Source organism: Octopus sinensis, linkage group LG8 (genome assembly GCF_006345805.1).
Source record: "Octopus sinensis linkage group LG8, ASM634580v1, whole genome shotgun sequence".
Taxonomy (NCBI): Eukaryota; Metazoa; Mollusca; class Cephalopoda; order Octopoda; family Octopodidae; genus Octopus; species Octopus sinensis.
The window spans coordinates 40,921,745-40,949,436 of record NC_043004.1 but is presented as its reverse complement, the minus strand read 5'-3'; the positions used below and the strand labels follow the sequence as shown (position 1 = coordinate 40,949,436).

Here is a 27,692-nt window from a genome sequence, read left to right as displayed (position 1 = left end):
GTCTCACCTCTCTAGAGCAGGGGTTGACCCAGAAAAATGTGGGACGAAGTAGTGAGAAAGGATCTTCAAATGTTGAGCCTCACAGAGGGGATGACAAGGGGACGACACTTCTGGCAGTTTACTGTACTTGAGAAGATACGTCAAGCTACACAGGTATCCCTCTTCAGGCTATTGGGTGCTGGTGTCATGTAAAATCACCCATGTCGGTGTCATGTAAAAAGCACCCATGCTGGTGTTGAGTAAAAGGCACCCACACCAGTGCTATGTAAAAGCACCCAGTACATTCTGTAAAGTTTTGTTATGGTCATTTCTACAGATATTCTATAGAAATTATAGCCAACACTGATTTTTGCTACTTTTCGTATTGAGATGTCAGACGGAAGATAAAAATGGGTAATGAATGTGCATGCCATATTTCGCGGGTTTTTGCCCCTTCATCAACACCCATCTAATCCATTCTCACCTCAAAACACATTGGTTATATAACCACTGCAGACAGTGGTGTTATGTTATTGGTTATATAACCACTGCAGCCAGTGGTGTTATGTTATTGGATATCCCAATTTACATATCAAATGCATTCCTGGAGCTGGTACATAAATATTGATACTCTGTAAAGTGGTTGGCATTAGGGAGGGCATCCAGCTATTGAAACATTGCTAAAACAGTCTTGGAGTTTAGGCAGCTCTTTAGCTGACCAACTTCTGTCAAACTGTTTAACCCATGTCAGCAGGGAAAACTTTGAATGACGATGTTGATGGTTTTTTTTTTGTTTTTTTTTTTTTGCATCCCTCTGGGATTAATAGATACCTGTGAATTATTGGCAAATGGGATGTGAGTAAATTAATTGGCTATACTATCTCCTACAAAATTAGGTCTCATGTCAAGTTTTAATGAAGAAATCAATATTACCAAACAAAAAGAAAATACAAAAATGGAATTACCAATAATCTAGGAAAGAACGGGAGAGAGAAAGACTGATTGACTATATGTGCATGTGTTTTGAAAAAAAAAATCTCTCTTGAATTAATAATTTATTTATGTTGTAACAGTCATCATTCAAAACATTTGGTGGCATTAATCCTTAAATCTTAGGAGTAAGAGTTTAAGAGATTTTTGTTGTCAAAGATCTGAGTGACTGGTTTTTTTGCAGGAATATAAAGTGGAACTTCAATTTTAATTAAGAAGAATGCTAAATATTTTAAAAAAAAAAAAGAACAAGGGGAGAATATTTTATAAAATTCTTTTGCGTGGTAAGAAGAGTGCTTCCCAACCACATGGTTCTATGTGGCACCTTGGCCAAGTGTTTTCTACTATTTCCTGTGACTGACCAAAACCTAGTGAGTGGATATGGTATATGGAAACTGAAAGTAGCCCATTGTGTGTATGTGTGTGTGTGTACACGTATGTATGCATCTATCTATATCTATCTCTATATCTATCTATCTATCTATCTATATCTATCTATATCTATCTATATCTATCTATCTATCTATCTATATCTATCTATCTATATCTATCTATATATCTCTATATATCTATATCTATCTATCTATCTATCTATCTATATCTATCTATCTATTTATCTATCTATCCATACACACACTCACACACATGCATGTATGTATCTATTATATATTTTTGTCTTCCACCACTGCTTGGCGACTGGTGTTGGTTTGTTTTCATCCCTGTAGCTGAGGGGTTTGGCAAAAGAGACCAATAGAATAAGTACCAGGCTTAAAATATAAGTACAGGAGTCAATTTGTTCGACCAAATCTTTCAAGGTGGTGACCCAACATTGGCCACAATCCAGTGACTGAAACAAATAAAAGATAGAAGGTAAACATTTTCAAAATCTTATTAATAGTTTTTCTTTCATTGGCATCATCATCATTTAGTGTCCATTTTCCATGCTAGCATGGGTTGGACGGTTCAATTGGGGTCTGGGAAGCCAGAAGGCTGCACCAGGCCCAGTCTGATCTGGCAATGTTTCTACGGCTGGATGCCCTTCCTAATCTGGGAGGAGGTAACGGTTGATTGCATTCAACCCAGTATTTGATAATCCTAAAGGACGAGGACTGACATTGGCAGAATTGGAACTTAGACTGTAAAATCTGTGACTAACTACTGCAAGGTATTTTGTTCCATGCTATAAGGACTCTGAATAGTGGTGATGATGATCTTGATGAAGTACAAAGCAGAGGAAAGTGAGCAGATAGTCTTTGAATGAACCTTGGTTTTTATTGGTACTTATGTAATTGGCACCAGAGTGAGGGAAAGTAAAGGTCAGCATAGTGAGATGAAACTAGATGTCACAGCTGCTGTGCTTGGTTTGAATTGACCTTGCTCACTGTTGTTGTAACTACCACCAAAAGCCTCAATGTAATCATTTAAGTTGCTAGAAATGGTAGCCAAATTATTCCTCAAATCATATGCTAATATCTTAAAAAAAAGATACGATGGTCATGTCTGTTCAGTCAAGGCTGACCAAGGCTAAACAAAAAATGTGTTCACTTTATCTTCTGTAATTAACAGCTAAATTTCCCACAAATTACATGCTAAAATCTTTAAAAAACAAAACAAAGAAAGTCATTATGGTCAGGTTTAAAGCACCTTTAATTATAGGTCTGCTCAATCGTGGTTGATCTGGGGTTACACAATAACGTTTAAATACTGCAAAGCATTTATGTTCCTGCCAAAATCACAGAAGATTTATATGAAACTAGATACAGTCAGTTTGATAGATCCGAGTATTGGCTGTTTATAATAATGATAATAATAATAATTTTTAATTTTGGCACGGGTCCAACAGTTGGTCAATGGGAGGAGAAGTTGATTTCATTGACCTCAGCACTTTACTGGTACTTATTTTATCCTCTTTTACTTGTTTCAGTTTTGTGACTGGCCATGCTGGAGCACCGCCTTTAGTTGAGCAAATCGACCCCAGGACTTATTCTTTGTAAGCCTAGTACTTATTCTATCGGTCCCTTTTGCCGAGCCGCTACCTGAAAGTATAAAAGGCAAAGCTGACCTCAGTGGAACTTGAACTCAGAACCCCAAAACAAGCAAAATGCCACTAAGCATTTTGCCCCGTGTACTAACAATTTCACCAATTCACTGCCTAAGTAGTAGTAGTAGTAATACAGGACTAGTGGAGGAGCATCATAGCCTTGTGTTGAGAGGAATGCTTTATAGTTTGAATAATTCACCTCTGGAAACATCCCTGAATTGTTTTGGATTTTGGCACAGAGCCAGCAATTTTAAGCCGAGGAGTTAAATATTGACTGGCACTTGATTTTACTGACTCTAGAGAAATAAAAAAAAAAATTAAGTTAACCCTGGCAGGAATTGAACTAAGAACATAAAGAGTTGCATAGAATACTGCAAGCTATTTTGGCTGATCTTTTAACAGTGAAAAGTCATCATCTCAATCAAGGGAAGACAGGAAATTTACTAGGGGAGATGTATATATTTCTTTATATTGACCCCTATATGTATCAGATAGTTATTTTATCATCCCTGGGGTGATCAAAGGCAAAAATAGGCTTTGATGGTGTTTAATTAAATTTGGAATAGTGTACCTATACACACCACACACACACACACACCACACACACACACACACACACACACACACACACACACATATGTGTGTGTGTGTGTATGTATATGTATTCAGAAGTTCTTTTATTCCTACTATTTCTTTGATTTTCATGCTGTGGATGTTTGTCAGATGGTATGAAATTCTTCAAGTTTCTAGTGAATAAAATTAATGAACTCTACATGCTTGGAATATTCAGATTCTTGTTGCAAAAGAAAATCAACACCATATGTCTGAAATTTTAATAAATATGTCTGTGTGTATATAAACTACTGCTAGTTATTTTGTCTGATTATTTGTGTGTACACACACACACACACACACACACGCATGCACACACACACATACACACACACATAAATGTATTTATAGATATCTATGTGTATTTGTGTGTGCAATGAATACATGTATTTGTATATGTGTATATATGTAATGGAAGGTGAACAGGGATGTTGGTGAGCAATAATAAATATGAGTGGGAGGCCAATAAATGTGTGTCAGTTGGGAGTAACTCAGAGGAGAGGAGGTGGTGACTGGCAGTTTACAAATGATGATGTGAAGTTTGTAGTAAACAAGTTCTAATTTCTTTACTTAACCCTTTAGTATTCGCATTATTCTGCCAAAATTAATCCTTTTTTATCCACATTGTTTTGAATTAATCATGCATTATCTTGTAGCTATGAGATTTTGATGAGGTAGCTGTTAATTTTTAAAACGATATTGTAGGGTTGGTGTGAGAGACCAGATCTGGCCAGTTTGACCATAAAACAGGCGGAATACTTTTGGCCAGATATGGCCAGTTTAAATGCTAAAGGGTAAAAGCAGCAGAACAATACAGTTGATTGGAAAGTGAAGGAGCGACATGTGATAGGCAGATGAAAGGTAAGTTACAGGTAGCAAGAGTATGGGGGAGAGTGGAAGATGAATAAAATAAGAGTAGGGGTGGACGATTGCCTATGTGGGAGGGACACACTGCATATCTCCTATCATGTTGGTCCTTTGTCATTTCCTCTGAGGCTCAAAATCCTGAGATCAGCTGGCATCACCTCATCTCACATCTTCCTAGATCTCCCTTTTCTACAACTTCTGTTTATTGTAAGTGATTGGTCTTTTTTTGTACAGTTATCTTCATCTTTATATGTTGCATGTTCAAACCAATTCAGTTTTCTCTCTTGCACATTATAACAATTTTCGGATCTTTTCGGTTTGAACGGCAGTTTTTTCTAGCGGTGTCATATGAAATTGTCACCCATAATTATAACCCTAGTATCGATCTATTGCATTTCAATCTATTTTAGGGTTAGGGGTAGGGGGGAAGGGTATCTTTTTCTTCACAAATGTAAATAAACCCAATCTGTTTCTTAAACGAGGGACATATTCATATGACACAGAATGTTTTTTACCTCAAAAGACGTTAGTGATTGGTTGAAATTGCAGAAATTGAAGAAAAAAACAACAAATATCTTACAAACTACTCTCTCTTTACTCTTTTACTTGTTTCAGTCATTTGACTGCGGCCATGCTGGAGCACCGCCTTTAATCGAGCAACTCGACCCCGGGACTTATTCTTTTGTAAGTCCAGTGCTTATTCTATCGGTCTCTTTTGCCGAACCGCTAAGTAACGGGGATATAAACACACCAGCATCGGTTGTCAAGCAATGCTAGGGGGACAAACACAGACACACAAACACACACACGCATATATATATATATACATATATACGACGGGCTTCTTTCAGTTTCCGTCTACCAAATCCACTCACAAGGCTTTGGTCGGCCCGAGGCTATAGTAGAAGACACTTGCCCAAGGTTCCACGCAGTGGGACTGAACCCGGAACCATGTGGTTGGTAAACAAGCTACTTACCACACAGCCACTCCTGAGAAAAAGATGTTTTATAAACACATTCTACCAGTGTACGAAGTTTAAAACTTTTTAGTTACCTAGAAATTATGTTAAAAACTGCCGTTCAAACCGAAAAGATCCCAATTTTCTCCTGTACCCAGTTTTTCTCTCTACATATTTGTACTTTTGTCATTTATACACACTGACGCTGCACATTCAGTGAATAATGTTTGCTTCATTCCTTTCTAGTTTTTGCAGGTTCTCTGCATTCGCAGGCACATCTCACTACTATGAAGCATTGCAGTTCAAATACTGACATCATACAGTCTGCCTTTCATTCTGAGACAGAAGTAGTAGCTCCTTGAACTCTCTCCACCCTGTTCTTAATGCTGGCAGCTATACTTTCAGAACATCCTCCACCTCTGCTAATTAGCTATATATATATATATATATATATATAGATGCTATATATATGTGTGTGTGTATATGTAACTGGTTATGTTACTGTTAGATTATTTAAACTTTGTGAGATAGGCGCAGGAGTGGCTGTGTGGTAAGTAGCTTGCTAACCAACCACATGGTTCCGGGTTCAGTCCCACTGCGTGGCATCTTGGGCAAGTGTCTTCTGCTATAGCCCCGGGCCGACCAATGCCTTGTGAGTGGATTTGGTAGACGGAAACTGAAAGAAGCCTGTCGTATATATGTATATATATATATATATATGTATGTGTTTGTGTGTCTGTGTTTGTCCCCCTAGCATTGCTTGACAACCGATGCTGGTGTGTTTACGTCCCCGTCACTTAGCGGTTCGGCAAAAGAGACCGATAGAATAAGTACTGGGCTTACAAAGAATAAGTCCCGGGGTCGATTTACTTGACTAAAGGCGGTGCTCCAGCATGGCCGTAGTCAAATGACTGAAACAAGTAAAAGAGTAAAAAAAGAGAGAGTGTAATATCAACGGAAGGAAAAACATTATTTCTTACAGCTTTATTTTCCTGTTAATTTGATGTTAGTGTTGGTATGCAGAAGGCAGTAGTAGTTGGCAGTTTTATAGTATAAGGGGAAATGACAACGACAGAGCTCATGCACCTTTGGTAATAACTGTGTCTGTTGTGGATGTTAGGAGGAAGTTGTTGGCTAGAAATTGGAAGACGTGTGGCACCTGAGAGCAAAAGTGGGACCTTTTCGGTTTGAACGGCAGTTTTTAACATAATTTCTAGGTAACTAAAAAAATTTAAACTTCATATACTGATAGAATGTGTTTATAAAACATCTTTTTCTCTTGGCTTTATTGAGAAAATTCTATAGTTTGTAAGATATTTGTTGTTTTTTTTCTTCAATTTCTGCAATTTCAACCAATCACTGACGTCTATTGAGGTGAAAAACATTGTGCCGTATGAATATGTCCCTCGTGTAAGAAACAGATTGGGTTTATTTACATTTGTGAAGAAAAAAAAGATCCCCCACCCCACCCCCAACCCTAACCCTAACCCTAACCCTAAAACAGATAGAAATGCAATAGATCGATACTGGGGTCATAATTATGAGTGACAATTTCATATGACACCGCTAGAAAAAACTGCTGTTCAAACCGAAAAGATCCAATGTTTCTGTAAATGTTAACATATCTCAAAATTATTTATTGAGCGACAATTTTCATCTGGTTTTCCTAACATTACCAAATACTGAAAGATGTAAGGAAAAAAAAGATGTCAATATTTCTTTTCCAACTTCCCACCATTTCCTGAAAAAGCTGCTTAAAAAAAACAATATGTCATTGATCTGTAAGGCATCCAAAACACATAGCAACTGTTTGATTATGATCATAATTCTTAAACTTTTGCAACACATACCATAAACTTCTTGAATATTTATCGTTATTTGCATGTTAGTCCTAGTTGTGCAGACCTCAAGGGGTATAGTAGCAGTTACCATCCTGTCTTTATTTGAAGAATGGTGTATCTAATACGAGGGTCAGTAAAGTGGCCAGTATTGACCGCTGGAGGTCTCTGCGACTCTCCAATGGGTTTATAAACACCTGAAATGATTTTGAGCATTGGATGGAATGGAAGCACTCCGTCGGTTACGACGACGAGGGTTCCGGTTGATCCGATCAACGGAACAGCCTGCTCGTGAAATTAATGTGTAAGTGGCTGAGCACTCCATAGACACGTGTACCCTTGACGTAGTTCTCGGGGATATTCAGCGTGACACAGAGAGTGACAAGGCCAGCCCTTTGAAATACAGGTACAACAGAAACGGGAAGTAAGAGTGAGAGAAAGTTGTGGTGAAAGAGTACAGCAGGGATCACCACCATCCCCTGCCGGAGCCTCGTGGAGCTTTAGGTGTTTTCGCTCAATAAACACTCACAACGCCCGGTCTGGGAATCGAAACCGCGATCCTACGACCGCGAGTCCGCTGCCCTAACCACTGGGCCATTGCGCCTCCATTGAGCATTAAGGGTGCAAACTTAATCTGGAAGAGAGCAGCATTTTAAAGGCTAAAATTTGCTAATTTCCAGCCAAATATTGGTGCAGTGACTAGTATTCACCAAACACATATTTCACCAATATAATGTTACTGAATTTTTATCATTCTTTATTAATCTCATTAAGCTATGGACACATAAGAGGTGCAGCAATATCAAAGGAAGGTTAACTGGGAAGATAGTTTTTGTGTGTGGCAGATGCTCAGGAGTAATAAACACCGAAGGTGTACAGAAAACAGTTTCCATCACATGCCAGGGGGAAAATCTAGAAGCAGTTGATATCTTCTGTTTCCTAGATGACCAAGTCAGTAGCAGGGGGTGGATGCTCTGAGAGCATAGCTGCTAGAATAAGAACAGCCTGGGCAAAGTTCTGTAAGCTCCTGCCTCTGCTGGTAACAAAGGGACTTTCGTTCAGAGTGAAAGGTAGACTGTATGTTGCATGTGTGCGAACAGCCATGCTACATTGCAGTGAAACATGGGCTGTAACTGCTGAGGACATGCATAAGCTTGAAAGAAATGAAGCTAGTAAGCTTCACTGGATGTGTAATGTCAGTGTACATACACAACAGAGTGTAAACGCCCCGAGAGAAAAGTTGGACATCAGAAGCATCAGATATGGTATGCAAGAGAGACGACTGTACTGGTATAATCATGTGTTGCATATGGATGAGGACAGGTGTGTGAAGAGGTGTTGCACCCTAACAGTGGAGAGAACCTGTAGAAGAAGTAGACCCAGGAAAGCATAGGATGAGGTGGTGAAGCCTAACCTTGAATGTTGGGCCTCACAGAGGCAATGACAAGTGACCGAGACCTTTGGAGATATGCTGTGCTTGAGAAGACCCGGCAAGCCAAGTGAAATTGTAGCCCTGGCCGATGCCAGTGTTGTATAACAAACCTGTTTAAAAGTACCCTTCAATCGTTGGGCAATATGCTGTGCTTGTAAAGACCTGTTGAGTCAAGTGAAATCATAGTCATGCATGGATGATGCCAGTGCTACCAAATTGGCACCTGTACTGGTGGCACATAAAAAGTATCATTTCAGCGTGATCGATACCAGTGCTGCCTGACTGGCTCCTGTGCCAGTGGCACATAAAAAGCACCATTTAAGCATGGTTGATGCTAAAGCTGCCTGATTGGCTCCTGTGCTGGTGGCATGTAAAAAGCACCTACTTCACTCTTGGAGTGGTTGGTGTTAGGAAGGGCATCCAGCTGTAGAAAAATTGCCAAAGTGGATTGGAGCCTGGCGCAGCCTCCGGGCTTGCCAGTTCTCAGTCCAACCCATACCAGCCTGGAAAGTGGATGTTAAACAAAGATGATTTTCATTAAATTTCTTTAGCTATTTCTTATTAAAAAGTGGTTATAACTAAAAAGAAGAAGGAATTATTGTTTTTAAATCAAGAAATTTTTTTATTAATTATACTTTCTACACACCATCTACACCCTCAGAGTTGGCACCCTTAATGTGGGCACATTGAAAGATAGATGAGGACAGCTGCATAAAAAAGTGTAGAGCTCTAATTGTGGAGGGTACCTGTGGAAGGATAGACTCAGGAAGACATGGGATGAAGTGGTGAGAATGGATCTCTGGGTGGTGGGCTTCACTGAGGAAATGACAAGGGACGATGTGGCGATTTGCTGTACTTGGTGAGACACATCAAGCTATGTAAAATCGCTGTCTTCTACACATACAAGTTTGGGATCCTTTCGGTTTGAATGGCAGTTTTTTCTAGCGGTGTCATATGAAATTGTCACCCATAATTATAACCCTAGAATCGATCTATTGCATTTCAATCTCTTTTAGGGTTAGGGTTGGGGGGAAGAGTATCTTTTTTTCTTCACAAATGTAAATAAACCCAATCTGTTTCTTAAACGAGGGACTTATTCATACGGCACAGAATGCTTTTTAACTCAATAGACGTCACTGATTGGTTGAAATTGCAGAAATTGAAGGAAAAAAACAACAAATATCTTACAAACCATAGAATTTTCTCAATAAAGCCAAGAGAAAAAGATGTTTTATAAACACATTCTACCAGTATGCGAAGTTTAAAATTTTTTAGTTTCCTAGAAATTATGTTAAAAACTGCCGTTCAAACCGAAAAGATCCCAAGTTTGTCCTTTCAGGTGCTGGTGCCCCTTAAAAAGTGTCTGTGCTGGTGCTGCATTTACCCACCTGTACCAGTGCTGTGTAAACACACACATGCCGGTGGCATGTAGGAGACACCCAGCACACACTGATAAGTGGTTGGCGTTAGGAAGGGCATCCAGCCATAGAAACCATGCCACAATAAGCAACTGGAGTCAGCTCCATGTCAAACTGTCCAACCCATGCCAGCATGGAGAGTGAATATTAAATGATGATGATACTTTTTAATTTCATTTTAGAAATTTTCATGATGGGGATTGCCAAGTTATCAATGATTCCATGAAGAGACTATTGATATAAGAAGTTTTGGTGACCCCTTGTTTAATACCCCAACCAGCATATCCTTTATTTTTGTTTTAGTGATAGGGTTTAATTTAAGGGATGTTTAGCTGCTATTTCTGGTTAATCAAATGACTACATAGAGACTCTTCCATGCACGCTTGAAGTAAGATTAGTTTCTTGTACTCTGTTTCTGATTGTTGTTTCTTTGCAATATCTTTTGATATCATGTTAACCTTTTCGTTACTGTATTTATTTTGAGATACTCTGTGTTTCTATCAATTATTTTAAATATAACAAAAAATTTAGTAAAATAACTTAGTTATCATTAAGCTAGTATTAGGAATATAAATTGCGACTAATGTTTGGTGGTATATTTTGATACAAAACTTATGAAAACAAGACATTTGTACTACAGAGCCAGACCGGTTTCAGCTGGGTTGGTAATGAAAGGGTTAATGGAGTATTTATATTTATACATATAATGAAATTGGTGTTCTCGTTGTGTCTGTCGCTAATATGCTTGGAGTAAGCATGAATGTTACACAGTTTCATTTCTCCACACTTTCTACATAATCAGAGATCTTGCATACAGTAAATCAATATTTCTTAAGTGCACAGATAACAAGTCATTGTAGACTTATTGTTAGATATAATCTCCAGGAAATTTAAGCTTCAATTAAGAAATACAGGCACTGATAAATTCTCTGTATTCTGTGTGACTGTTATTTATGGAATGTTCTGATTTCTTTTATTCATTTCAAATTATTGCCATTGTATGTCAATTATAATGAAATCAGATTCAAATCCTAGTTGAGCAAACAAAAGCAACAATTTTGATCTTAATTAAAACTCATTAATTATAATTATAGTCACACATAATGACACCAAGAGCTATTAATACATCACATACAGACATTGCGTTGATGAGAGACCTTCTGCAAGGTTGCTCCAGCTGCTAGAAAATACCATCCAAGCCTCTTAAATCAAGGGCCCCAACGATAGGGCTGTAGGTCATTTGGTACCAGGCTGCACAAGAAGAATAGATTTAAAGACTTTATTTTATTGACCATTGCAATCTAGTGGGTTTTTTTTTCCTTCTTTATATACAAGGTGTGGTGAATAAACTGTCGTCTAAATTATGCAAAATGAAAATAACACTGGGAAGCACTCCGTCGGTTCCGGTTGATCCAATCAAAGGAACAGCCTGCTCGTGAAATTAACGTGCAAGTGGCTGAGCACTCCACAGACACGTGTACCCTTAACGTAGTTCTCGGAGATATTCAGCGTGACACAGAGAGTGACAAGGCCGGCCCTTTGAAATACAGGTACAACAGAAACAGGAAGTAAGAGTGAGAGAAAGTTGTGGTGAAAGAGTACAGCAGGGATCACCACCATCCCTGCCGGAGCCTCATGGAACTTTAGGTGTTTTCGCTCAATAAACACTCACAACGCCCGGTCTGGGAATCGAAACCGTGATCCTACGACCGCGAGTCCGCTGCCCTAACCACTGGGCCATTGCGACTTCTTAATATTCATAATTTTATCATATGTCCTCAGCAAATAACACTAACATCTCATTTTAACAGATATATTGACCGAAATTATGTAGAAATATCTTGAAATGCCAATGAGTAAATTTATCCAATAAAATTGCTATTGGTTTCAACCATGGCCTCCAGATGATTTCAGAATCTCTAGCAACTCTTCTGGATGGTCTCCTTGTTTAAGTTAGTCAATGCTGCCATAATCCTTGCCTTCAGTTCATTTTTGAAGGAGTTTTGTTGGTCTCTCACTCCACTGCACCTCACACATAATAATCAAGGGGGTCAGGTCTGGGGAGTTAGGTGACCTGATTTTAGGGGTGATGTGGTCACAGAAATTATCTGACAGCCATGACTGGGTTCTCCTGCTTGTGTGTCATGGTGGAGAGTCCTGTTGCTGAGGACATATGATAAAATTATGAATATTTAATTCAACAAAAAAATGCATATACAGTATCACGGTTTATTATTTAAGCTTTCCTCTGTGGTGTTGTTTTGCATTTATAATAAAATAAATATATATAAATTATAAAAATATTATAAAAAAATATATATAGAAGAGTGGGGTTTGGAACGTAACACCTGCGATAGTTGAGGGATTACTGTAATTAGTCGATTCACCACTATTTCCTGTGGAACACTAGAATTCCGAGAATACCATTTGGGAAACGCTGAATTAGACTACGCTTCATTAATGAGGTTTAATAAAGTCGAAACATGGCAGGGGCTGTCAGTTACTATTCTTGGTCAAACTCATAACTGCATTCCTTATTGAATTTTAAGCTTAGTTAGAATTCAAAAATTACCTTCCTCTGCGTTTTTTATTTTTAAACATAGTTATTTAGAAAATTCTTATTCTCATCTGAAGAAAATTGTGTTTATATAATTTTAATTAATTTGCATCTTCCTGACTTACGACTAGCCCCCGCCTCTGTGTCTATAGTAGAAAGGTTTATTATTCTTAGCTGTTGTTTTAGAGCAGCCTTTCTTTTTCCAGGCACTGGAAATGGAAAAGTATCCGAATTGAGTTCATGGTGTATAAAAGACATTAGCTGCTGGATAATCGTTTAGAAAGAACGCCATTCACAATTGTTAGTAAGAAGGATGGCATAGTTTATACAAATAAATATTGGCTTTCAAACGGAGGAAGTCCTGCCTCTAACAGTAAAGTGTGAAAAGCTGTAGGTGATGATGTCTTTCAATTTACTTCGTTTTTGAGGAAAAGTCAGTAAGACAGCACAAATGTCTTGCTGTTTTCCTTGCCTCAATATTTAAAAAAAATTCCTCTAATACATTTTTAGCTCTCAAACTGCACTTCTCTCCGACACACGGAAATGAGAGGAAATTAAGAGTAATGATGGAAACTATTTCAAATAAACTTTTTCGCACGTGTACTTTTACATTCGATGTGGTATCATTTAAATTGAAACGATAATGGGAAATGTACAAAAATAACTCGGCTATCCTGGATGACCGAAACGAATAAGTTAATACTTCAAAATAGGCTTTTTTTTTCAGTGCCCCTCCTCTTTTAATAATAAAAATAATGGGATCTTTTCGGTTTGAACGACAATTTTTTCTAGCGGTGTCATATGAAATTGTCACCCTTAATTATGACCCTAGTATCGATCTATTGCATTTCAATCTGTAAATAAACCCAATCTGTTTCTTAAACGAGGGACATATTCATACAGCACAGAATGTTGTTTAACTCAATAGACGTCATCGATTGGTTGAAATTGCAGAAATTGAAGAAAAAAAACCCAAATATCTTACAAACTATAGAATTTTCTCAAATAAAGCCAAGAGAAAAAGATATTTTATAAACACATTCTACCAGTATACGAAGTTTAAAATTTTTTAGTTACCTAGAAATTATGTTAAAAACTGCCGTTCAAACCGAAAAGATCCAAATAATGATGACTTCTTTCCTTCTCTGAGTGTCTTATTAATACTTTGCATGTGCCACGTCATCGCATTGTTTTTTCTTGTCTTTGTTTTCTCCGCTATATACATACATACATATATATATATATATATATATATATATATATATATATATATACACACACACACACACACACACATAAACACTGGGCAAGGTGAAACTGGATAAGTGTTCTCTTAATGTCAACACAAATATCATCTTCGGGTTGCTTGTTGAGTTCTTTGTGCTTAGCAAAACAATAACCAGCACACACACACACACTCACATCTTTCTCAATAATATATTCTTATATAGTATGAATTCGTATGTCCTCTGTAAGTCACAACGTTTTCCATGTGTAACTATATAATTAATTCTTTGGAAAGGTACGAAGTTTCACACTCTGAGCGAAGATCTTGGAAATCTTGGCATTCGTTCATCTATTAAAACGGAGGAAAGCATTCATAGATATATTCAAAAGCATTCCAATTACAACTGTTCTCTTCTTTTCTTTTTCTCGATACAATGTATCTGAGACTTTTATCTAGTATATATTTAGTTTTTTATGACAGTAACGTATGTTTTGAGGGAGATTCACTGTACTGTTTGTATCAAGTTGTGAGACCACATTGTGTGTTCTTTAATTTGTTCGCTAAAATGGGAACACAGTTTTAGTGATCTTTGGCTAGTTCCATATGAATACAATGAAAAATTGTTTAGATTTCTTAAAACCTGTTGCTCTTTCTGTTTGGTTTGATCTCTAGAGACATTAATAATCTTCTTTTGTCTAACCGTTTAATAGCACAATTAATGGTATCATTAAGCCGGTGGCTTTAATCCGGCTTAATTTATCTATTTAAGCTAGGATTACATATTTTAAAAATTATTTTGTAATTGCTCTTGAAGTCTCTGTTGTCATATGACTTGCTAGAAATACTAGCCAAGTCTCCCTCAAATCACACCATAGTGCCATAACGAAAAAGAGTAGGATTGGGACCTTTTTGGTTTGAACGGCAGTTTTTAGCATAATTTCTAGGTAACTAAAATATTTTAAACTTCGTATACTGGTAGAATGTGTTTATAAAACATCTTTTTCTCTTGGCTTTATTGAGAAAATTCTATAGTTTGTAAGATATATTTGTTGTTTTTTCTTCAATTTCTGCAATTTCAACCAATCACTGACGTGTATTGAGGTAAAAAAACATTCTGTGCTGTATGAATATGTCCCTCGTTTAAGAAACAGATTGGGTTTATTTACATTTGTGAAGAAAAAAAGATACCCTCCCCCACCTAACCCTAAAACAGATTGAAATGCAATAGATCGATACTAGGGTCATAATTACGGGTGACAATTTCATATGACACCGCTAGAAAAAACTGCCGTTCAAACTGAAACAATCCTAGGATTGTATTAGAGAATGTAGAACACAATATATATTATCTTGTCTTTCACAATGAGGGGGTATTGTCTTTCATGACTATTTGGCTTGGTCATTTCAGATCTAGTGCTAAACCGTTTTGTTTCCTCCTTTTTAATGCCTTTTCTTATTGGTATATGTGAACGAGACAGCCACCATTCATCAGATTGTGTTATATCTGTCACTTTAAAGGTGAGAGGGTAGTAGTTGTGAATGGTTATTAATGATGATAGTGATTTTGTTTGTGACACCAAGAAAAATATGTTGCTTTGGTTCAGGTCAGCTCTATTTTGGTGTGTATATCAGAGTCTGCATTTCAATGTATCCTTGTTTATGTAAGATAGTTGGGTGTGGGATCTTTTCGGTTTGAACGGCAGTTTTTTCTAGCGGTGTCATATGAAATTGTCACCTATAATTTTGCATTTCAATCTCTTTTAGAGTTAGGGTTAGGGGTGGGGGAAGGGTATCTTTTTTCTTCACGAATGTAAATAAACCCAATCTGTTTCTTACACGAGGGACATATTCATATGGCACAGAATGTTTTTTTTTACCTCAATGGATGTCAGTGATTGGTTGAAATTGAAGAAAAACAACAACAAATATCTTACAAACTATAGAATTTTCTCAATAAGGCCAAGAGAAAAAGATGTTTTATAAACACATTCTACCAGTATAGAAAGCTTAAAATGTTTTAGTTACCCAGAAATTATGTTAAAAACTGCCGTTCAAACCGAAAAGATCTGGGGAATGTTGCCTAGTTGAGATCCTCAGTCGTATGTACAGAACAATTGGGCTCTTTATAACGCAATGGAATTTGCCGAGGACGTTATTTGATATCCGATAGGAAGGATTCTTATGTTTACGCTACATATATACTTGCGAAATTGTGAACCATTTTTAAAGTTTTGTTGATCCAATGATGAGAGCATCCATACTCAAGTGTATAGAAAGGCGGTGGGCATTTGCAAAAAAAAAAAAAAATCAGGTGACAATGCGAGACGATCGATGCACTATTAACATTGTATCTGCATGGGTATAAATCGCAAAATAAGTTTTGAGACCGCAAGAAATTTATTTGTACACTTTATGCATACTTTTCATGTTATATGAATATAATGAAATGGGATTCTACTGTCATCACAGCAATCTTTTGGTATACCATATTTTCAGTTGCTCGATAAGATAATGTAAATAGTATAACGAATAGTCTAAGTATAGGCTGCTTTCTTCTATCATAGTTCGATATTTCTCATGGCAACAACAGATAAAATGGAAAAGGTGTTGCCCCGGAGAATAGCGAAGGAGATGCGCTGGAACAGCCACTGACTTACGAGGACTCGCACTTGCGATCAGCAATCTCTGCCGCAGTAGGGGTGAGCAGGGATATGGTCTTGGAGCCATGGGCGCCAGAGCTCTCAGATGTTACAGACTTGACCATAAACCTGTCAGAGAGCGACTGATACCATAACAGTTTGTCTTTTCTCAGCCTGACGAGCAGCAGAGCCTGGGCTGGAGAAGGTGTCACAGCATCTAGAATCCCAGATGAGGGGCCTACCGCATCGGAACGGAAAAACTGTTATACTGTCCGGCAGTTTACTGTCCCCTCGGTCTATCCCCATTGGCTCGACCTGGGAAGGGAAGCTTACGGCTTCTAGGTCCTGTTTTATGATCTTGTCAAGGGTGTCATGACGTGGGAGGTGATCAGGACTATGACGGCAGGACACTGTGGGTGGAGGCTAAAATAATCCACTGCGCATCCGCAGCGGCATTCATGAGGCTCGCAGATCTGGAGACCAAGCCTCAGATAAACGCCAATGTCCAGGCGGTCACTATCTTTTCGTATTAGTAAGATGACGTCATTTACCATCTTTTTCAGTTTAGCTTCTTTATGTCATCCGGGAAACTGATGACGTATGATTCTCGTCATCACTTTTGGCTTCTATAGCAATTTACCTCTACTTTTTTTAAGGACACTAAACTTCATATTAACTCTGCTTTGATCATAAGCTTGCTCAGTCATGGTTGATCTGGTATTTAGCATCACTAACAACAATAACCATCAGCTGTATGCTATTTCAAAGTATGACAGTTAATTTCTCAAATAGCTACAATTCACAAGCAAAATAGGAACTACCTGTCACTATTAGCGGTAGTAACACTATAAAACTGTCGAATGTTGAGATTATGATACTGAAAAAAATTCTTTTTCGAAAATACCATTAATTACCTTCACATGCCGGTTGCTTACGATATTTCCTCCGCTTTCTTTCTACGATCAGTAACCGAAAGAATATAATAGATAACTGTACGTAAATAATTATATCCACGAATGTTTATCACAGCATACATAATCAGTTTTCAGATAATAATTTTATTCATTTCGATTAAAGCAAAGCAGATTTAAATAATATAATGACACATCAACAAGATTACTCATGGCCATAATAAAGCAATTCGTGCATGAAGTTTTGCTAATGACAAAAAGCCATATGTGATGCGAGAACCACAGTTTAGGTGACAGCTGGTCTGTATTAAGAATGTCCAAGTAGATTATTTGAGTTTCTTTGGCAGATAAGCAAAATACCTGGAAATGTTTACCAGTCTTCTTATTACACGTTAATTAGCAGAAACTACTTTTGCATTAAAAATTTCCATGCGAGCATATATCATAGTTTAGTGAATGACCTCAAATAAGCTTGTTAATTTATTTTGTTATTATATAAAAAAAAAAATGTTTAATCATGCATCTCAATCTGTTTGTTTGGAGAACAGGATTTTATAAACGAGATTAATTTAACAATGATGAAGAATTCTAAAGAAAAATAAGGGTAGCGTGTTGCTTTTAGTTCATCATCTGCTTTATTTAAAACTAGCAGCATAGCCCGGCGTTGCCCGGGTATGTAAGAGCCCCTAGTAGGCAATGACTAATCCCAATCTAGTCCTTTCCCTCTAGGGAATGAAGGCGCATGTGTAGCTTGCAATGTCTTCTCTTCACTCGAATACTTCTGTGTATACGAGGTTCCTAGCTGTCCCTTTGGGTGAAAACATGAAAACATCATTGCGCCTCCCAACGCGTGAACAGCCACGTACAGCCCAGAAAATGTGTTGCATATAAAAAACTTAGATTCTCGACCCCATGTCAACTTTTTCAGAACTGGGGGAACTTTTCAAAATTTTCGCTGCGTTAGTTTTGAATTATGACATTGGGCTATATGTGTGTCAAGTTTCATCAGAATCGGTTGAAAGCCGTGGTCAGGGTGAGGGTACAACCTGACAGACATACAGACAGACAAACTGCCATTTATATAGAGAGAGATTTACATGGAACACAACAGTTCCAAGGAAAGAAGGTCGAGTGTTTTGCAGGTTTCTGTTCTTATTGGGTGAATGTGTGTTCCAAGAGGAGTAAAAACATATGACTTTAATTGTGTGAGTCTGCTAGTGTTAGTGGAGACCAGGCATGGTTAACCGTTTTCGAGAAGTGGGCCGCATGAGACATGTCTCGTTATCTGGCGGGTTGTACTACTAAAAAATTGAAGGTAATTTTTCATTAGACATGCCGTTCAGAAAGCCCCATAGATTGCCTATGTCTGGTGCAAGACGGTTCTTTTTGCTACATAGCATTTGGTCAGTCATAATTGAGGAGACTCTGTTAAAGGTAAGAATTTGCTGCTCTCACATCACTAAGTTCTTGACAATTCATATTGCCATCTAAGCTCTCTCTTTTGTTTTCAGAGCTAGTCTCTTATTGTATTCCAGAACAAATCTGACGGGATAGTTCTGTAATGATGTCATCACTAGATTTCATTTGTGTTTATCGGCCAGATTTTGGATCTTTACCTTTTGACCGACAGATTTAAAAAATAATTTTTTGTAACTAAACACTTTCAAACTTCGGACACTGGTAGAATGTGTCATCTAAAATTATCTATTACTCTTAACATTTTTGAGAAGAGGTTATATTTACGAAGTTATTTCACATTAAAGTTGTCATATTTTGATAATTTCAACCAATCAGTGATTTGTATTCAGCTGAATAAAGAATACTGCTGTTATTTGTCAACAAGGACTTCCGGCGGTGTATATTTCGTTATGACAACCCTAACCCTAAAACCCTAAAGCTAAAACTAGTACAAACGCACGAATGATGTCGTAAATAGCAGTGACAAAAATACACCGCCGATAGTTATTGTTAACAAACAACAGTAGTAATTTTATTTAGCTGAATACACGTCACTGATTGGTTGAAATTACTGAAATACGAGAACTTTAACATGAAATAACTTTGTAAATATAAGTTTTTCTCAAAAATGCTAAGAGTAAAAGATGTTTTATATGATACATTCTACCAGTGTCCGAAGTTTGAAAGTGTTTAGTTACAAACGATTATTTTTTAAAGCTGTCGGTCAAAAGGTAAAGATCCCAAATGAATTTTCTGTGAAAATAAAGAGGTATGGTTATGACTGGGATTCCATGGCTCATATTCGAGCAAGACCAGTGTCGTTGTGAGGGTTCTTTGTGCTTGAGTGCAAATACTAGATTGGCGCCCCCACTTTTAATTAACAAGCATGGTAGGCAAGAGAAAAATTTATAACCCTTCACGCATCCGCCCTGAGGTAGAGGGGAAAGACTTCTCCCTCCCCGTCTCCTTGCTAGGGGTCTTATCATGGCCAGTCAGCTCAAACTTACTTAACATAAGAGGAAAAAAAAATTGGCAAGACTTCTTTTTGTACCCCACAAAAAAACACCCCCTTTATTTATTTATTTTTCTACACAAACCCTCGTTTTCGGCTACAGAGAAAAAAAAATGGCAAAAATTGGCATTTTAAAATTACCCACTGCCTAAGTTCTTCATTTTTAACTTTTTCAGAATTTTTTTTTTTTGGGTTTTTTTTTCAAAATATGCAGAAAAATATGGAGATTATGGATTCTGAAAAAAATTACCAAAAATTTTTGTGGTTACGGTTAGGGTTTTAGAGTTAGTGAAAAATGAAGAAATTGGGAGGGGTGGGGCGAAAATTTCAAAATGCCGGTTTTTGGCAATTTTCCGGAATCTCCGTATCTGAAAACGGGGGTTTTGGACACAAAAAAAAAATTGTGGAGAAAATGGTGGTGGGGTAAATCTTCCCCAAAAAATTATTCACAAACAAAAGCCAATCTATAGATATATTTTCTACTTAAAAAAAAAAGAAAGGTAGGTAGTGGTGGTCATTTTGTTGAATACGTATGCAAATAATAACTTCCGTTACGAAACGGAAAGCGACCACATAGATATATGTTGAACTTGCCGAATGTCTACAAAAATTCTGAAGTATTTTGTTTTATTGTTTAAAAAATGCATTATAAAACGGTAATTAAGTCGGTTTAATTAGCCTTAGTAGTCACAGACTCCCACATTTGCTCAAAAAGTATTATTTACACTACGCGTGTGAAATCGCTGAATGTCTACAAAAATTCCAAGATGAGCTATTTTGTCTCTAAAACATATCAGAAAATGGTAATTAACTCAGATTAATCTTAGTGTCCACTTCCGTAAGATGAGGATTTATTTGTAAACTGGGTGACTAGCATGTCGTTGTATACGTTGTACATTCGACAATGTTTCTCTTTCTCGAAGTTTCTATAATATTGCTTGGATCATTTTGGTTTGAACGGCAGTTTTTAACATAATTTCTAGGTAACTAAACACTTTTAAACTTCGTATACTGGTAGAATGTGTTTATAAAACATCTTTTTCTCTTGGCTTTATTGAGAAAATTCTATAGTTTGTAAGATATTTGTTGTTTTTTTTCTTCAATTTCTGCAATTTCAACCAATCACTGACGTCTATTGAGTTAAAAAACATTCTGTGCCGTATGAATATGTCCCTCGTTTAAGAAACAGATTGGGTTTATTTACATTTGTGAAGAAAAAAAAGATACCCTTCTTCCCACCCCTAACCCTAACCCAGATTGAAATGCAATAGATCAATACTAGGGTTATAATTATGGGTGACAATTTTATATGACACTGCTAGAAAAAACTGCCATTCAAACCGAAAAGATCCTAATATTGCTTTCCAGTTTCGCGGGTAGGTATTATTTTATCGATCTCAAAAGGATGAAAGGCAAAGGGCGAAAATAAAGAATACGTACACTGGATGGTTAGAGTTTTGTTATGCCGAAAACGGGTGGTATACGTATTCTTTACCTTCGCCAGGTTGACCTCAGGGGAGTTAGAGCTTAGAACATGAAGACGGACGAAATGCTGCTAAACATTTTGGCAATAGCGTATCTTTCAATTTTTACGTAACTTTGGTATAAGTACCGGATACATTTCAAGAAAGTGTTTTTTTTATATATGGGGGGTTAGGGGTAGGAGAAAAGGGTTTCTGTTATCTTCAGAAATGTAAATAAAGTCACGTGTGTACTTATACCAAGGGTTCGCCCTTATTTCTTATAAGGCAAACATATAGGCAAACTTATTTCTTTGTTAAACATAGTTTCTTTTACCGAAATGCTAATATAGCGTAAAGACTGGAGGTTGAGGACACACACTATACCTTCGGCTTAAGGATATAGAAGACACTCACTCAAGGTGTCATGTAGTGGCACTGAACTTGACATCATATAGTTGGAGAGCAAACCTCTAACCACACAGCTGCACCTGTGTATGTATGTATGTGTGTGTGAGTGTGTGTGTGTGTGTATGTATATATATATATATTGTTTGTTCCTTCTCGAGCCACGCCTGGCTCATTAGGGCCGATTTCCTTGGCATATAGGTTCCCCATCTGGACGGGAAAGAGTGAGAGAAAGTTGTGGCGAAAGAGTCAGCAGAAGTTCACCATTACCTTCTGCTGGAGCCGCGTGGAGCTTAGATGTTTCGCTCATAAACACACATCGTCCAGTCTGAGATTCGAACCCGTGATACCTACACACACACACACACACACACACACACACATATATAAATTTATTAAGTAACGAGAAGATAGATTTGGTACTAATCTTTATTTTGTACAATAGTCGTTTCGACAGATCCTGCTATTGTCCCTTATGGGTGGGACTCCGTTCAACATGTAAAAATCTACGGGGGAATATAACTCAAATTGGCCAAAGGCATGAATTTATGCAAATGAAAGTGTTATGTACTGAATGACGTACACGCCAAAAAAAAGGCCGTAATTAATTGATATTTGCCTGTTTATACATGTAATCTTGTGGTTGAAATAAATCAATTGAAAATTTGAATTGGCTCATAAACAGACATGTTCACTTGTTATACGTGTTGTGTGTACATTAGCATGATCACTTTATTTTTATCTGCACTCTCTCATACACTTACACACACCTACAGACACTGCTGCACCCACACACTCATACTGACACTTATACACACACACATACACTGATACATGACTACATTGATTCGAAATTCGAGCACGCACACACACACACTGTTATTAACTAACTCACAGTACAAAAGTAACGTGAAGGAATTATACAAACACCAGAGCAGAAAATTGGTGAGTGAAGGAAAGAGGAAGAAAAAAGAAAAAAAAAACAAAAAAACTCCTAGAATCCAACACGTTAATCATTTAAACTGAAACAGTCTGTAGGTCAAGATGTCGCGATTTCCGGTTTCTGATAATGATAATTTGGTCTGGAAGCTTTTCAAAGAGAAAACATTCTTGTTTTTTTTTGTTTTTTTTTAATGTATATATATCTAACTACATGTGACTAACTGAATAATAACATATCACAGAATATCAAGTGTATAATAAACATATAAAAGAGTCTCTTTTGCTTGTCATACATTTATATTTTCGTTTAGCAAACATTTAAAAAAAAATTTAGAACTCTGAAGATTTTGTGTAAAGTGAGGTCTTGTTTAAATGATTCCCAACCACCAGAATTTTCTCAAATAATTCTCAGTTAAAAAATATTTTTTTTATTTTCTATGCCACAGCACAGTTATGTGGTAAGAAGCTTGCTTCCCAACCACATAATTCTGGGTTCAGTCCTACTGCATGGCACCTTGGGCAAGTGTCTTCCACTGTAGCTTCAGGCTGACCAAAGCCTTGTGAGTGGATTTGGTAGATGGAAATGGAAAGAAATCCATCGTATATATATATATATATATATATTATATACTCTTTACTCTTTTACTTGTTTCAGTCATGTGACTATGGCCATGCTGGAGCACCACCTTTAGTCGAGCAAATTGACCCCGGGACTTATTCTTTGTAAGCCTAGTACTTATTCTATCGGTCTCTTTTGCAGAACCACTAAGTTATGGGGATGTAAACACACCAGCATCAGTTGTCAAGCGATGTTAGCAGGACAAACACAGACACTCAAACATACACCCCCCCCCCACACACACATATCTATAAATACATACATACGATGGGCTTCTTTCAGTTTCCGTCTACCAAATCCACTCATGAGGCTTTGGCCAGCCCGAGGCTATAGTAGAAGACACTTTGCCCAAGGTGCCATGCAGTGGGACTGAACCCGAAACCATGTGGTTGGTAAGCAAGCTACTTACCACACAGCCACTCCTACACCTTTGTATATATGTGTGTGTGTGTCTTTGTGTCTGTGTTTGTCCCACTCCATCCCTGTTTATGCCTCCATAACTTAGTGGTTCAGTGAAGGAGATGATAGAATGAATACTAAGCTTGAGAAAAAGGAATATGTACTGGGGTCAGTTCATTTGACTAAAAATTCTTCAACCCAGTGCCCCAGCATGGCCACAGTCTAATGACTGAAATAGGTAAAACATAAAAGATGTGTAGTGTTGTATACTGATGAAAATCACATTCATTTTCTTTAGAAATTAATTATTCTTTCTAATTTTGGCACAAGGCTTTTTTATTACACATATGTGTCTATGACAAACAGTACACTTCATCTCTAATAGCTCTCACCTTCATACATACACACACACACACACACACACACACACACACACACATATATATATATATATACACATACATGCATAATTGCATAATACAAACACACACGTACTCATACACACACTCATATATATACAAACACTTTTATATTTGGTTGAGATTCTGAAATCATCTGGAGGCTATGGTTGAAACCAATAGCAATTTTATTGAATAAATTTACTCATTAGCATTTCAAGATATTTCTACGTAATTTCGGTAAAGAGTGGAAAAAGTCATTTACAAGACTCCAGTCCTCAATTGGTATCTATTTTATTGATCCCCAAAAGGATGAAAAGCAAAGTCAACTTTGGTGGAATTTGAACTCAGAATTTAAAGACTGATGAAATGCTGCTAAACTTTTTGTCCATGCAAATGCTTGAAAGAAGTGAACCCAGCATGCTCTGCTGGGTGTGCAATGTTAGTGTGCATGTATGATAAAGTATTTTAAGAGAGAAATTGGATATAAGCGGCATCAGATGTAGTGTGCAAGAGGGGACTATGCTAGTATGGTTATATGATGCGTATGAATAAAACAGCTGCCCTAAAGAAGTGTCGGTCTCTAAATGTAAAGGGAACTTGTGGAAGTCAAAGGCCCAGGAAGACATGAGATGAAGTGGTGAGAAATGATCTTCAGGTAATTGAGTCTCACAGAGTAGATAATGAAATACTGAGATAAATGGCCAGATGCTTGAGAAAACCTGCCCAGCGAAGTAAAATGCATATTCATGAGTCCTTCCCTCTCTCCCAACCCACTCGTGCTCACCACTGCTGTTTCCCTACTTCTCCTCCATTCTCTCTCATGTGTCTACCAGCCTACCTGCACACAATATACTTCTGTTAAATCCCTTCCCTTCACCTCCAGCTTTCACTCTCCCTTTGAAATTCTGTGAACTCGCTCACCTATACACCCCCTTGGATCCCTAGTTCACTCACCCTGTAATTTGGATATACAGCTTCTGCCCCCGCTTTGTCACATCTTCACCACCTTTCTCTCTTCTTTTCTCCATCAAAGGAAGCCATCTCTCTTCTAACACAAGGCACCTTTCTATCCCTCTATATTTACCCATAACCAGTTGATGACCTTACTGCTGCTGGTGTCATGTGAAAAGCCCCCAGTACATTCTGTTAAATGGTTGACATTAGGAAGGGCATCCAGCCATAGAAACCAGGCCCAAACTATCAAGGATATTCAAAATGTGACTATTCTAGTGTTTTGACCATCTCAATCCTGTTTTTGGAAACATCCTGTGCCTGTCCCACATTTGAAAATCCCTTGTTGGTTTGTTTATCTCCTGATAACTTAATGATTCAATAAAAAGTGACTGATTGAATAAGTACTAGGTACATGGACTCACTCTCTCTGCCAAATTGAAATGGGTACAGTGTGCTACATGTTCGAGTAGATTGCAGAGCAATATGAAATGAAGTGTTTTGCTCAAGAATGCAATGCACCATTTGGTCCAGGAATTGAAACCGTGATTTTGTGATTGGCATGAAATATCGTAACCACTAGGCCATGCATCCTTAGCAAAAGACAAGATGGGAAAACTTGGAATGTGAGATGGTTACAGTTAGACTGACTACTTTTCAAAAAAAAAAAATAATAAGACGAGCACTCAGTACAAACCTTTGTCAAGGCAACACCAACATCCTTTCAACGATTAGCCAGAGGTGATTTTTAAAATGAGAATATCTGAAATAAACCCAACTGCTCTTACAAATGAGAATACTAAAAATGAACCTGACCGCTCTCAAAAATTAAGTAAAAAAACAGGAAAAATAATTCAGAATCTTTGTATGGTTCCAGGTCGATCCCAAAATCTAATCAGTTTGTGCCAGGCATGAGGCCAAACAAGTTTCATTTGAATCCATCTGGCAGTTCTTGAGAAATCTTGTTCATGGACAAACAAACAAACAAACCTCCTTAGCAAAGGCAGAGGTAATAGAACGAAAGACTGGTCATGGCTGGAACTCTTAAATATAGATGGGATGGTTGTATTTGGAATGCTTTTGAAGGAAGGTCAGACATTCAGAAAGATACATATTTTTGTGCATCTGTGCACAGACATCCACACATGCTCAAATAAATCGGACACTTTGTTTTCCATTTTGAAAATGTTTTTGTTTCAGTACAGTAAACTTTACATGCCATGTGTTCAAACAATAGATGTTGTTTTTAATTATTCACAAGATGCACATCTTTTTTAAGTAGCAAACTCATCTGTGAAAGAAATCTGAAGATGCAATCATAAGTCAACAGTCTTGTAACCTTTTTTTAGCTTTGTAAACTGAGATTATATCTGATGACAAAACAGACTGTTATTTTTATCGTTATACACTCAACTGAATAGATGTTCTGTGTGGTTGTCATTGACTTTTAATTGCTATCACGTTAAACATTAAAAGAATAAAATAACTTAAACATAATGTAATTCTGATTTTTTTTTTATTCAAGCTATGAATACTGACCATAAAGCAAACTATTATGTTTAAAAGAATTTTATTTGGTTATTGTCTGTTCAAGAAAAAAAAACAACACAGAATCATCATCATCAATCCTTGGACATTATTGTCTCGAGTTCTATGACTCACATGGCTGATGACCTGGTTTCCATGACGTTTAAATGACTGAGATCACAGCATTCCTCTGAACTGGAATGCTAGTCTGTCTTCAGGGTTGCCCATTTACAGATTAGTTGACTGGTAGGTAGTCCATCAGTGACCATCACTCAGCAATCAGAGTGTAAGTGACTCCCACAGTCCAAAGCTGGAAGCACACAGGCACTCACAGATGTCACAGCGATAGTCTGTTGACTGGATTGAGGCAGATGCTTCTGTATGTCACAGGGAAGCATCTGCCCCGACTTTGTCACATATTCTGCAGCGTCGAGACACTGTTGCCAGTTCTCTTCGAAGGCAACTACTGCTCGTAAAGCGAGAGGCCTCCACGGTGTGTCTGTGCTAGAAGCTTCAAGTTTGCTTGGTGTGAATGTTGCTTTTCATAGTATTTTTGTACTTCACTTTAGGTCTTCCTCGTTTGTGTGAGCTTGCTGTATAACAGCTGTCTGATGACATGGCTAGTCCAGTGTAGCTAAACCTTCAGCAACATTAACTGAATGCTTGGTGAACAAGCTCTGTCCAGTGTGGAGGCACATGGCCTAGTGGTTAGAGCAGTGGACTCGCGGTCGAGGGATCAAGGGTACAAATCTCAGACCGGGCAATGCTTGTGTTTATGAGTGAAACAGCTAAGCTCCACGCGGCTCCAACAGAAGGTAATGGCAAACTTCTGCTGACTCTTTTGCCACAACTTTCTCTCACTCTTCCCTCCTGCATCTTGCAGCTCACCTGCGATGGACCGGCGTCCCGTCCAGGTGGGGAACTTATACGCCAAGGAAACCGGGAAACTGGCCCTTATGAGCCAGGCATGGCTTGAGAAGGAACAAACAACAACAACAAAAAAAGCTCTGTCCAGTACTTCTTGGTTTGTCACACTGTCCTGCT

At 37.7% G+C, this 27,692-nt stretch overlaps 2 long non-coding RNA genes across 2 annotated transcripts in view; both read left to right on the top strand.

Annotated features, from left to right (window-relative positions):
• The window catches only part of LOC115215139, a 113,754-nt gene that overhangs the window by 16,341 nt on the left and 69,721 nt on the right, over positions 1 to 27,692 (top strand). The gene's annotated exons all lie outside the window — the stretch shown is intronic.
• Positions 15,680 to 20,331, top strand: LOC118764539. The gene is made up of 3 exons (XR_005000349.1): positions 15,680 to 15,699; positions 18,590 to 18,597; positions 20,231 to 20,331. It is a non-coding gene; the product is annotated as an uncharacterized LOC118764539 (long non-coding RNA).